The sequence below is a fragment of the Lichenostomus cassidix genome, chromosome 19 (assembly GCF_008360975.1).
Source record: "Lichenostomus cassidix isolate B80296 chromosome 19, HeHo_3.0, whole genome shotgun sequence".
NCBI lineage: Eukaryota > Metazoa > Chordata > Aves > Passeriformes > Meliphagidae > Lichenostomus > Lichenostomus cassidix.
The window spans coordinates 3,676,184-3,688,427 of record NC_139499.1 but is presented as its reverse complement, the minus strand read 5'-3'; the positions used below and the strand labels follow the sequence as shown (position 1 = coordinate 3,688,427).

Genomic DNA, 12,244 nt, shown 5'->3' with positions numbered 1-12,244 from the left:
CGCAGGCGCACCCGGGCCGGCCGCCGGCCCTTCCGCGCCGCCATCTTGAGAGCGGCGGAGGGGCGGGGAGGCGGGAGCAGAGCTGTCCGCCATGTTGGGAAGGTCTCTGCCTCCGAGTCAAGCCCGAGTTAGCTGGGAGGAAGGGAGAGGACTCCCCTTCGTGAGGGGAATCTCCTCACCAAGGGCATTTAGGGCCATTAACTAAAGCACAAGTTTTACCTCAGCTGGAGGTAACTTTACGTGAACGTGGCAGAGCATTGGGACAGACTTGTGCAGGGAGGGTGTGGAGTGTCCCTCTGAGGAGAAATCCCAAACCTACCTGGGCCTCCTTGTGTCACCTGCTGCAGTGACCGTGCTGTGGCAGGGCGAGACACCGGGTGATCTCCAGAGAGCCCTTCCAACTCCAACGACCCTGGAATCTGCAAATGCCCTCATGAAGGACATCATTAGGAAGAAATTCTCCTCTGTGAGGGCGGTGATGCTCTGGCACAGGCTGCCCAGAGAAGCTGTGGCTGCTCCATCCCTGGCAGTGTCCGAGGCCAGGCTGGACAGGGCTTGGAGCAGCCTGGGACAGTGGAAGGTGTCCCTGCCAGGGCAGGGCTGGAACGACGTTCTGCTGAGGGACAGCAGCCTCTGGGACACACCTGCCCTCCTCGCCAGGCTACAGAGCACTGTGGATGCAGGGAGTAAGTAACAACAGCACAGATTGTATGCTCATGTGTTGACTGAAAAATGTACTGTGATAAATAGGTGTGTGCAACTCTGCAATAAAACATAGGCGCTGCTCTGCTCCTCTGCCATAGGCTTTAATCATTTCATTGGGTTCCCTAATTTTACATTTCAATTCTCAAGTAAATGCAGTTTCTGGCTAATTGGATGAACCATTATTACCAGTGACAGAAAGCAGGAAACTCCCTGCTCTATTGCAGAAAGAAATTACTACAAAGGGATTTATCTTGTGTCAGTTTGCCAAAATGTTCAAATCCTTTATAAAAAGAAAATTTTTAAATTTATTTTTTCCACTACAAGGGCTTTACTTTGTGAATTCCAAACTTGGCTTGCAACAAAAAGGAAAGAGAATGAGCAATGGTAACATCATTTCCTGTGCTCCAATTTGGAAGGCCCAGTATAGTCTGAGAGTTTCATTACTGTACTAGTACAATTAATCAGAATACCATTCCCAGCTATTCTTGCAGTTCTGATTAAATCTGTATCCTTTTCAATGATTAAACGGGGATGACAGAAGACATCTCATAGTGTATGATACCATTACTGAAATTCATCTCATAAGGGTGTTCTTAGCCAAAGAAAGGCTTTGTGGAAGCTTTTCTCTTTTGTAGGTTGACTCTAATTCCTAAATGTATTTTTTATTTGTGTTTTGTATTGCTTCAGTCAGGTTCATTCAATCCTAAAAAACAATCTATCCATTTAAACATAGGAGGCTATCATGTGCAAGTGCATTTTGTAAACTTATTATGCTAAGAGACAGTCACCCAGATTGGAATTCAGGCGTGTTGATGGGAAGTGACACTATTGTGGATGGTATTTCTCTTTCAGGAATAAAAAGTAGGCTTTGTTCACAATGTCAGTTAAGCCAGCACTAAATTCACTCACTCAACTTTCTGTACCTGATGTCAGTTCAGGCATGAGTACACTTTCTGACAGTTCTATTAATAGAGGACCTAACTACAGCACTGAAGACTGAAAGGTTATATGAAACAACTCTATTTCTATTACATTCTGTTAATCAAAATCATTCTGAATTGTTCACCATTAGGTCACTCTGTGGCAATTATCTGACTTAAGAAAGGAAGTTTTTTGTGGTCTCCTATACTTTGTGTATGATTTGCCTTGTAAGGAACATAGGAGACTTTAGGTTGGGAAAGAAAGGATTCAGTTTCTGCTGGCACGAATGACCTGGGTTCCTTTATTCTGGCAATAGATTCAACCCTAGTTTATAAAAGTAGTATGTTTCATGATAGGAAGCATTGGCAGGTTGCAGTCCTCTAACCCTGCGCTGTGAAATCACCTTGTGTGCAGCTGCAAAATGTCCAACATGGCCATGGTGCTGAGGGCACGTGTGTGACTCAGGCATAAACTAGTTTAGTGTTTCCTTGCAGCAGTAAAGACTCCATGGAATCCCATCATGAAAAGGGAGCTGTCATGCCACAGCAGAGAGGAGCACTGTTGGCTCACATCTCATGTTGCCTGTCCTTAAACACACCAGGCTGTCTGAAAAGAGGGAGAAGCCTTTCCCTGCTAGATGAAGGGATCTTTTGTTCTGTTAATATCTACTTTCTGTACTGCCTATGCACCTTGTCCTAGTGTTTGCTGAGGCAACGTGCACCACATTTGAGGAAAAGATCTCAAGACAGGAGAGGTTGGTTTTTTGAATTTGTTTTACTGTCCCTGGCATGCAGCCTCTCTGCAGCCTTCTCTCCCATCTCTGCATTGAGTGGAAGGGCAATAAGAATTTAGATTAGTTTCCCTTTTCTGAGACCATTTCTGGTACAATGACCATTCAAAACCAACACTCTAACAGCCATTTGCTGTGGTCCTTACTGCATTAATCTTTCCTTTGGCAAGGGTATATTACCATAATAATTCATCTCTTGATTAGAATAGGAAATCCTGGCACTTTTTCTGTCACCTTAAAACAGATCAAAATTTCACATCCAGCATCTTATTTTTCTTGAATATGATGTCTTTCATTTGACATTCTCCCCAATTCCTCCTTCATGACACAAATCACAGATTACACTAGTAGATAGTTTCTGTTCTGTAGAGTCTTCCAGCTGGATTCACACTGTTAACATCATCTGCTCCTCTACTTCAGCTCCTTGGCAAACTCAAAAAGCTGGTGGTAAGATAGACACAGCTCACTGTAACATGTTCTGCAAGGTTCCTCTAATTTTACAAGTTAGAGCCAGTGAAGAGACATTTTAAATGGTAGCATTGTGAAGGATCAGTTTTAAGACTTAAAAACAGTTCCTGTTAGGCAAAAAGGGACCATTTACATGTCTTTTATAGCATTCTCAGGCTTGGGTTTCTTGCAGTTTGTATCTGGCAAACAGTAAAGGCTAAGTGTTTTAAGGGTTTATGTTCTGGATTCAAGTTGTCACCAGGAAATAGTATCAGTTTGCTGAGCAGTTCTGTGTTCCTGTCTACCCCCTTGCACTTGGTTTTGCTGTGCTTTTATTGATAACGTAAATAGTTTGTTCTAAGGAATCTCTTTTTTGAATAAGCCTTGACTGACTTTACTTGTGAGCAGTAAAATCTAAATTACTTCTTCATATATTGTATGTAGAGGTAACAGTTGGCCATTACCATGGATGTGCATCATAAAGAAAAATACTCTGAAAATACTGTTTCTAGAAGAAGAAGAGAGAAATTGGGAAAAAGGAGATAGCAATTCACTGTATTTTGTGTTTGATTCATGGCTCCTTGCTGGCTTGAATAAGAGCATAACAAGGACTAAAAGCTGTTTTGTTCCCAATGCAGTGTGACCTATAAATAAAGCAGGGACTAAACCTGGGCTGAACACATCAGTCTGGCCTCAAGTATTTGTGCTGAGTTCAAGGCTACTCCTACAGAACAGGTTCAAAAGTTTAACTGTTACTCAAATTTTGTCAGGCTCACGTTTCACTGGAAGTGGGTGTGTGTGTGAAGAAGTGTGATTTCCTGGAAGAATTTGGACCAGTGAATCAGTAGCATGGCAAACAGAGAGAAGCCTGGTACAGGAATTGCTGCAGCTGCTATAACACATCTCTTCAGAACCTTCCTCTGTGCAGGGCATGATGAAAATAACCTCATTGACTTGTGTTGTAGCACTGCTCAGCTTCTCCAGCTCACATCAGGGTCCTGCTGGGTTGACACTAATCCCTGATGATCTCCTGTAGAGGTAAGAATCTCCATTCTTCTCTACCAGTCCAAATAGTCAGGGTGGACATGCTTGGCAGTCCATGGTGCTAAATTGTCTTGCCCAAGATACCAGAGCAAGCCCTGGAGCCAGAAATAGGAGCTAGTCCTGACTTACATTCCCTGATAAATGAAACCACAATGACCCTAATGTTCAAACCTCACCATGTGTCTGTCTGTCACTCCTTAATAAATCCAGCAGTATTCCCCCTAGGTCACTGACCACAGATAAAGGCTTTAGTTGTGGCATGAAGTGAGGACAATGACTGCTTGAGCCAGGGAGAGCAGATGTAGATGTAGACTAAGTTGTTCACTGAAGGGTGACACCTAAACAAAGTGTTTTGACCTGACTTTTGGGTAAGATTTCTGGTATGAATCAAGCTTGACAGGAATGGTTGTGGTAAAACAGTCTCTGAAACTGCAGGAAATCTTTATGGATTCTTATGGTGGTATTGATTCAGGCGTTTGGCAGAAAGTTGCTGTTTAAGACCTGGGTAAACCAGAATGACCTTGTTCCAAACTTTATTTGTATAAGCTTAAATTATTACTTCAACTGATAGCATTCTCAGCTGGGAAACAGAGACATGCCTAGTCATTAGTGGTAGGAGAGGGTAAAATGAACCCTGAGAGGTGTTCACTTTACACAACATGGGCATAATTTCTTCAGAATTGGATTTCTTCCCTCATTATTAGTAAAAAACCACATCAAAATAAATCTGCAAACAAAAGCAGCAGAAATTAATGATAAAAGACTGTCTTAAATCCAAAGCAGTTATGAGGAGGATTAAACTAAAATGAAAATTGCAATTTTCTAACTCATATTTCTAAAGAACTGAGTGTGAGAAATCGTTGCTCTGCAACCTGAAAGCCTGATCTAATTGACAACCAGTTTAATATACCTGATGGAAAGCAGTCATGAGATCCACTGCTGTGTCAGTGTTCAATCCTTGGAACAAACACAAGGATGTGAAATATGAGGCAGGTCATAATTTATTTGCCTTTTCTGAAATGCTGGCATGTTACTGGAAGAAAATAAGCATCAGAATTCTTCCTTGAAGAAACAAGGACATGTGCTCAAGAATGGTTATTTGTATGTAAATTTGATGCCAGGAGTTAAAATAGTGTTTTCACTACTTCCTTTTGCTATTATTGGTTTAAACAAGAGATTTAAATAATTGATTTGTGATTTAAAATGGCAAGCTGGAAATACTAATTTACATAGTTTATTTTACATTTATAAATTTTAATTATTTTCTTAAATAGCAGATTCCATGTGCTTGGCACAATGTTATTTTTTGTCAGTCAGTAGGACTGGAATAGTCATTGATTTAAGATATGTGAACATACATCTATTCAAACTTCTGATTTTGTTCTTTAATCCATCAAGTGCTATTTTGTTTATTAGGTGCTGTGAGCTTTTAACTGATTCTTTCTGTTAAGCTACATTTCATGGGATTCAGTTAAAATGCACAAAGAAGTCATTAAAAATGAGAGAGGAAAATTTGGTTTTAGCTCCCCCCACTTCCAAGCTATTCATACTAGCAGATCTCATCCTCCCACAAGTTAGAGCTAAGCATCCCACACCTCGATTTTGTGCACAGTTTGGAAAAGGGAAAATCAAACTGGCTTCCTTTTTCAGATCCTTGTTTGGTTCCCATCTCTTAATGAACCAGGCATCAAAATGAACTTGTTGAATAAACTCAGATGAAGAAATCACTTTCTTTCTGCACCTGCAGATGAAGCTCTGCTGGAAGGAGCTGGTTCAGCACTCCACATGCTATTTCCAGCCACTTACTCAGTAACACCCACCAGTTCAGTGTTTTGACTTTCTCTGAAATTTCTGCAGCAAGCCTGAACTACTGGTATATTCTGTACTTTGTGATGCTGGATTTCATGGCGTGTGGGCTGCCCTTATTTCACATTTTATTTTAGATAGGGCTGTTTTTAAAAGTACAGACATACTTGCTTTAAAATAAAGAATTACACTTTAAAAATTGTTTTGCCTTTTAACTTGGTAAATTCTTTACTTTTGCTCACATTTTATAAAATGTATCCCAAAAATACACTTTGCAAATTCCCAGTAGATGCCACTTACCTCAAATTGTGGCCGGAAATTGTTGATTATGAGGTATAGAAAGTGCTTGGCAACAAAGTTAATTTTTTCCTGGAACGGTAAACTTGCAGTTCTTTGAGATATGCTCATATTTGTACCTGACACATTCTGGTGTCTTTGCGAGTACAAAATTAGTGCAGTGCACAAAAGGGAAGGAAATATGTCTGCAGCCAGGGAGGTATTGGATAGAAATTGCCCAGAGATGAAGGGAGCAGTGAATATAAATGCCAAATCCCTTCATGTGGATGCACTTAGAGATGGTATGTGAGGATTAGTCCCCTCAAGGAAGCAAAATAGGTTAAAATAGTGTAAGTCCAGCCATCAATGGGCTATAGTGTTATCATCTAATACAATATTTGCCTCTACTGGAAAATTATATAACCACAATTCTTATATTGTATGCAGGTACTCTGGAATTGAATTTAATTTCAACAGAAGCCCAAGGAAAAGCTGAGCTGTGGAGCACCAAGCAGGCCTGTTGTGGACAAAAGGGATGAATGGCTCAGACCTGTGGAGTCTGGTGATCTCAGAGCCATGCTGTGTAGGACTGCTTTGGTTTTCTGTCAGGACTAAGAACTTGTTGGAGGAGGAGAAAAGGGGGAGGGCGAATGGAGGCAGTGAAAACACAGGTGGCTTCAGTTATATTTGGCTTTTTGAACAGATTAATCACTTTGCTGATTTACACTGTCCTTGTTTTGTATGTTTAAATCATTTCTTAAGGAAGCATTTTAATGAACTAAATCAGAAGATGTTCTGTTGACATAAGCCTTGTTGGAAGGTAAAGAAAATATTTATTTTTTAATAGTTTGGAAAATTGAGTGATTGCAGTTCTTCCATGACTGCCAGTTAAACTCCTGCAACCATTCTGGACTTTGAAACACAGCTTCTTCTTAGCTTCATTTAACTTCAGGATTTACAATAATAAATCTCATAATGCTTTTTTTTCAAGCAAATGTACCAGCTGAAGTTGATATTAATGCTCTATTATGGAAAGCACCTAAAAAGCTACTTTGAAGTATGGAAAAGAGACTTTGCTGGTTGCTGGCTCATAAGAACAAAAGGATAATAGTTCTTCCACTGGTACTGAACTTGTCTAAAGCAAAAGCAGCATCTAAAATCATGAGAATAAAATTCTTTTATTAGCAGCCTGAGATTCAGTATTCTCATACTTTATCAGAAGTGTGTAAAGTGAGCAAATGCCAGCATGAGTCCAAGCAGAAAAGAAAGAAAAGCTAGAGTTTATTCATATACCTTTTCATTTTATATGGAAGACATTTCAGAACAGGTAAAATTTCTGCTATAAAGAGTGAATGGAAGGACGTTGGGAATTAAATTAATAGAAGTTTAATTTTTATCTTTTACATTAATATTGCTAAGTAATTAATAAATTATTCATCTAGTAATTTTATTACTGTGGTTGGAAATTTTGTAAAGGATATTTTATGCAAACCAGAGCTTTGAGAACCAAGTGCTGAAGCCTGTAAACATCTTGTACATTAGTTAACAAGAATCAGATGTTAAGCAGAACTGCATGTTTCAAACTTTTAATGTTTATTGTTTTCTTTCTCCCTTTAAATTATCAATGGTACCATTTGCTTTAGGACTGCAGGCCTGAGGTCCCTTTGCTTTAGCAAAGGAAGTTGGTAGCAGAGCAAGGAGTTCTTCCCAACTCTTTTCTCCCAGGTTACCAATATAACTGATAGACAATCCTTTCCACACTTCACATTTTTTGGCTCCATGTTCATGAGTTATTTTTTTAAATTTTGTTTCATTAAAAGTAGACATTTGACTGGCCAAGATTTTTACCGACTTCTTTATCTCTAGTGGATTAAAATCAAACAGAAGATGCCCAGGAAAAGAGTGACTCAGGCCATTTCCTCCATTTGTTCTGTTGGTGTTGGACTGGGAGCTGCCCTCTGTCTAAGGTGGGTACCTATCAGTGATAGTATAGATATATTTTATTCCCAATTCCCTATCTAGATTGCATTAGAACTTTAAGAACTTCCAAATACTTGCATAATAACTGTCATAAAAGTCAGCATCCTGGGGTTAGTGCCTAAAAATGACCAAGCTTTTCTTTTGTGGCTGGCAGAATTTGCTTCCCAGTGCTATCAATTAAGCATGGCTATAGTGAGCTCATGTACTTAACCTTCCCAAAAGGGTGAATACAGCCTCACTTTGTCTTACTGGAAGCATTGAGAGTGACAGTAAATCTCTTTGTGCAGGACTCTTCTGGGAAGTAAAGACATTCTCAAGACTTAATTAGACTATTTTTAATTTAAATCAATGTTTATTTAAATTTTTAGTTAATGCTAACCTTAACATTTTCTGTAGTGATTACAACACTGTGTTCTCTCCCAGAATAGTCTTCCCTTTCAGTCTGGAGGTAGTGAGGCTGGAAAAGAGAGAGACCTCCTACAGAAAGGCCTCCCTTTTTGTTCTGTTGCTTGTCTGTTTGTCATTACTCATGATAAATGACTCTTACCTGCTTTGCTGTCGCCTTAATTAGGAGGACTCTGGTGTATCAAAGTGAAGACTGCAGTGGTCAAGTAATGGTTCCTCTGGGGATGAATGTTTCATTGTGGTGAAAAGCTCAAAACATAGGTTAAATAGACATTTAATTCCACAGTTTTCTTCCAAAATCCAAGCAGATGTCACAGCCTTTTTCTGTTATAATTGTGTCAGAAGCATCCAGAATCCCAAAATGCAAGAAATTCACTTATCAGCTACACCAATAAAAATAAGCTTGAGCTAAAGAAATGGTAAAGGCCAAAGCAGATAAACTGTTTAGTGAAATAGTATCTTTGGTGCACAGTAACTATAATTCCTCACTTCTCTTGACCTCCACGAGCTGCTCTGTGCTTGAATAAATCTCAGCTAGAAGAGGAAACTCTGTTCCACCAATGTGCGGCTTCCTCCTTTGTCTGATGTTAATGCAAAATGTTCTCATTTGCAAATAAAGTTTTTTCTTTTCCTTTTGTTTTCTCAGAGAAGAAGAAGGGAGTAGTTAATAGAATTGGAGTGTGTTCATCTTTTGCTGCTCTGTGATTATGTGCTGGAGCTGTAATTTCTTCTGCTATACTTTTAGGGACAGAATTATATGGATACAACCAAGGAGAATGTTACCTGTGAGATGAGTTATCTAATAAGAACCCCAAGAAATTTTCTGGAAAGCTGCAGTTTGTTTCCTAATTTAAAAGATGCAGGAGAAGATTCTGAACTAGCTTCTCTGCCCAACCAAAAGCATGATCTGCATTCCAGGAAGCAGGAAGTTATATAGAGCTGATTTGTCACTAATAATGAAAAAGTAGATTTTATAGTTTAGTCTGTTTAAATTTTATTTGCTGCTATCACAATGCTAGATTATGTTCCAGTGAATCCACACAGAGTTTTGTGCTATTATTCAGGCAACAAGAAAGAAAGTGTTTTACATGGAAATTCAGTGTAAGTAGGTAAAAAGGATGTGGTGACTAAAAATGTAGCATTTATTGAAACTCACAGAATGAGAATCTTGCTGGCAGATGTTTTCCAATTAAGTATATAGTGGATGAGTGTGTCTAGCACAGGTCTTTCCCATGAGAATTCCTTTTGTGTTTTATAAATAAAGATAAAGTTTGGATGTTATTAAAAACAGTGTCCCAAGATTTGGACGGTGCAGGCCTGGCCAATCAGGCCTAGGGGGAGGTTTCTGACTGACCAATCTGGGTGACTTTTGAAAACTCTATATATATGATGAAATCAAAACAATAAAGGTCTTTTCCTTCTTGCCACTGAGAACTGGGTTCTTTTCTCTGCTAGCGGCTCAACAGCAACAGATGAGGTGCTTCAGCTAATTTTCTTAAAGTTTTTGGTAGTAGTGGACTCATGAAGATTGTTAGTCTGGATGGTTGAGGCCATTGCAACATCTTTGTTCTCCAGGATGGATGCAAAAGACAGAGACTCAAATTAAATAATAGTTCATACATCTAGTTCTGACTGCTAAGGTGAAGAAAAGGTGTTGGCAATCTAGTTTTGACTATTCAGGTACTAAATTTCATGCTAAGATACTAAATATTTCCTAACAGCTTTTGAAGTCATTAGAGGTTGCTAGCTGAGTGTTAATCATGCCTAATGTAGCTACAAGCACTACCAGAGATAGAGCAGATTCAACAAAGTACAGGTGCAGAATTTCTCAAACTTCCCTCAGAAGGAGAGTGCTCAGGCTGCCTCCCTCTCAGCTGGCATGGGCTGTGTATTCCAAGGCAGTAACAGCTTGGCAAATGTGCATCAGTCTGGAGGGCTGAAAGGCAAGAAAAATATACATGTTGGTACATGAGTCATCTCTGGAGTTTTGTAATATGGTGTTCTATGAGAACAGGATCAAGTGTTGGTTCTGTAATAGATCTGGAATTGGAAATCATGCTGCTCTTACACAATTATATTTCTTGAGTTGCCTGCCCTCCTGTCAGGCTGGTCACTGCTTGGTTTAAGCTGTCAAACTGCTGCTCCTCCAGCCCAGGTGTTCACGTCTCAGTCCAAGTCCATCTTTATGTTTTAGCACTGCAGACTGGGTTCAAACCCAAAGTGAGTTTTTGTGCAGCCTTGGTATGAGACAAACCTTAAACCCCCACAGCCTCTTACCTGAGTCTCTGTCACTCTGCAGCTCTTTTGCAGTCACTATAATTGTCTTTGAATGTCCTTCGGGTGAAATATTTCAAGTAGGTCTGGACATGCATTTATTGAGCTGTCTACCCAAATGATGTTAACTTTCACTTTTCTGATCTTGTCAGACACTAAAATTACTAAGTTTTGCAGAATCCATATTTCAATTATTTGCAGAATCTCATGATTTATGAATATTCTTCCATCACAACAGGCTTAAAATACATACACCTCAAAATGCAGACCAGTCTTATGTTCTGCATTAAACACATGCCTGTTGGTTCTAACCACATTGCAGCAATTAAATATATACTTGCAAATACACACAAGTTTGTATTTTCTTTTGGTCACATTATTTCTTTCTACCTAAAATCAGTATTGTTAGATCTAGTCAAGAATGAATATTATTTTCATATTTAGTTTTTCACCGATTTTTTTGCTGTTTGCTATTGAGTGGCTTAATAAGCTTCTTTTTGTTACATGTATGGAAATGGTTTGGAGTTAATCAGGATAATAAAATATTTTCAATTTATGTCTTTCTGACATCTTGGTTCACTATTATGCCCCTTCTGATGTAGCTTTCTGGGAAAGCTCTGGCAAACCTCCAAAGCTGTTCACAGATGCAGCAGCATCCACCATTAGAGGAAATTTGGATAAATAAATACATTCAAAGGCATTTTGAAGTAAATACTTGGAAATCCTTTCAGGGAACGCTGGAAGCTCTCATATCTCATAGAAGCAGTCCTGTCAGGATTCAGGCATGGCACATTTGCTGGCCTGCTGAGGATCAGCCAACCAGTTTAAGTACTACCAAAAATTTGTGTTCATACAGAAGGTCTCGGTTGCCTCTGTCAGGCTGAGCCATCAAAACAACTTTTGGTACCACAGCCAGATTCTGAATGGTGTAAGAAAATATGTTGCTTTATGTGTGGACTAGAGCCAAACATGAGAATAAAGAGGTTCTGACTAGCTGCTCTCATGAGAGGGTTTAACTGCATGGCACAGCCATGAGATCTCGTGCTCAAATGAACCACCAAGAGAACGGAGCTTCTGAAGGAGCATGACAGGGATAAAAAGCTGCTTTTTATATTGCATAGGCACCTGGCACCCCCAGGGTAAGCTGTGGAGGCAAACTTTGTTCCAAGAAAGGAACTGCCTGACTGGCAGAACAAATACGGAAAAAGTTTAATTGGCTATAAAGAAATGAGCTGTGATCTTGCCTAACAAAAGTTGACTTGTATTGTACAGTGGCATTCTGTATGCTCATAATGCAAAAGTGGATTGTCACAAAGTTTTGCGGGAAGTTTTTGGTGCAGTGTGGTCTGGATGAACATGAAAATTGTGGTTGGAGAACAGGACAAGCAGGCAGTTGAGGCAGGGTGGTTATCAAGGAATGATGGCTATAGGAGCTGACAGAAGAAGGCAAAGTCACAGGAGACCTTCTAAAAACCACTGCAGACTTGTAGCCAGCAGTGAAACCCAGAATGGGTGGAAGGAGGTGGCTTGTGACACTGAGGGGAGGGAGCAGGGGAATGTGCAGACAGAGCTGATGGCACCAGTGGCCAGGTAGTA

General features: G+C 39.8%; 1 long non-coding RNA gene across 1 annotated transcript; it reads left to right on the top strand.

Annotated features, from left to right (window-relative positions):
- Positions 1-83: 83 nt before the first annotated feature.
- Positions 84-9,577, top strand: LOC146428999 (uncharacterized). Its single transcript, XR_014855867.1, has 5 exons — positions 84-686; positions 3,634-3,901; positions 6,437-6,572; positions 7,856-7,956; positions 9,120-9,577. It is a non-coding gene; the product is annotated as an uncharacterized LOC146428999 (long non-coding RNA).
- The last annotated feature ends 2,667 nt before the right edge of the window (positions 9,578-12,244 follow it).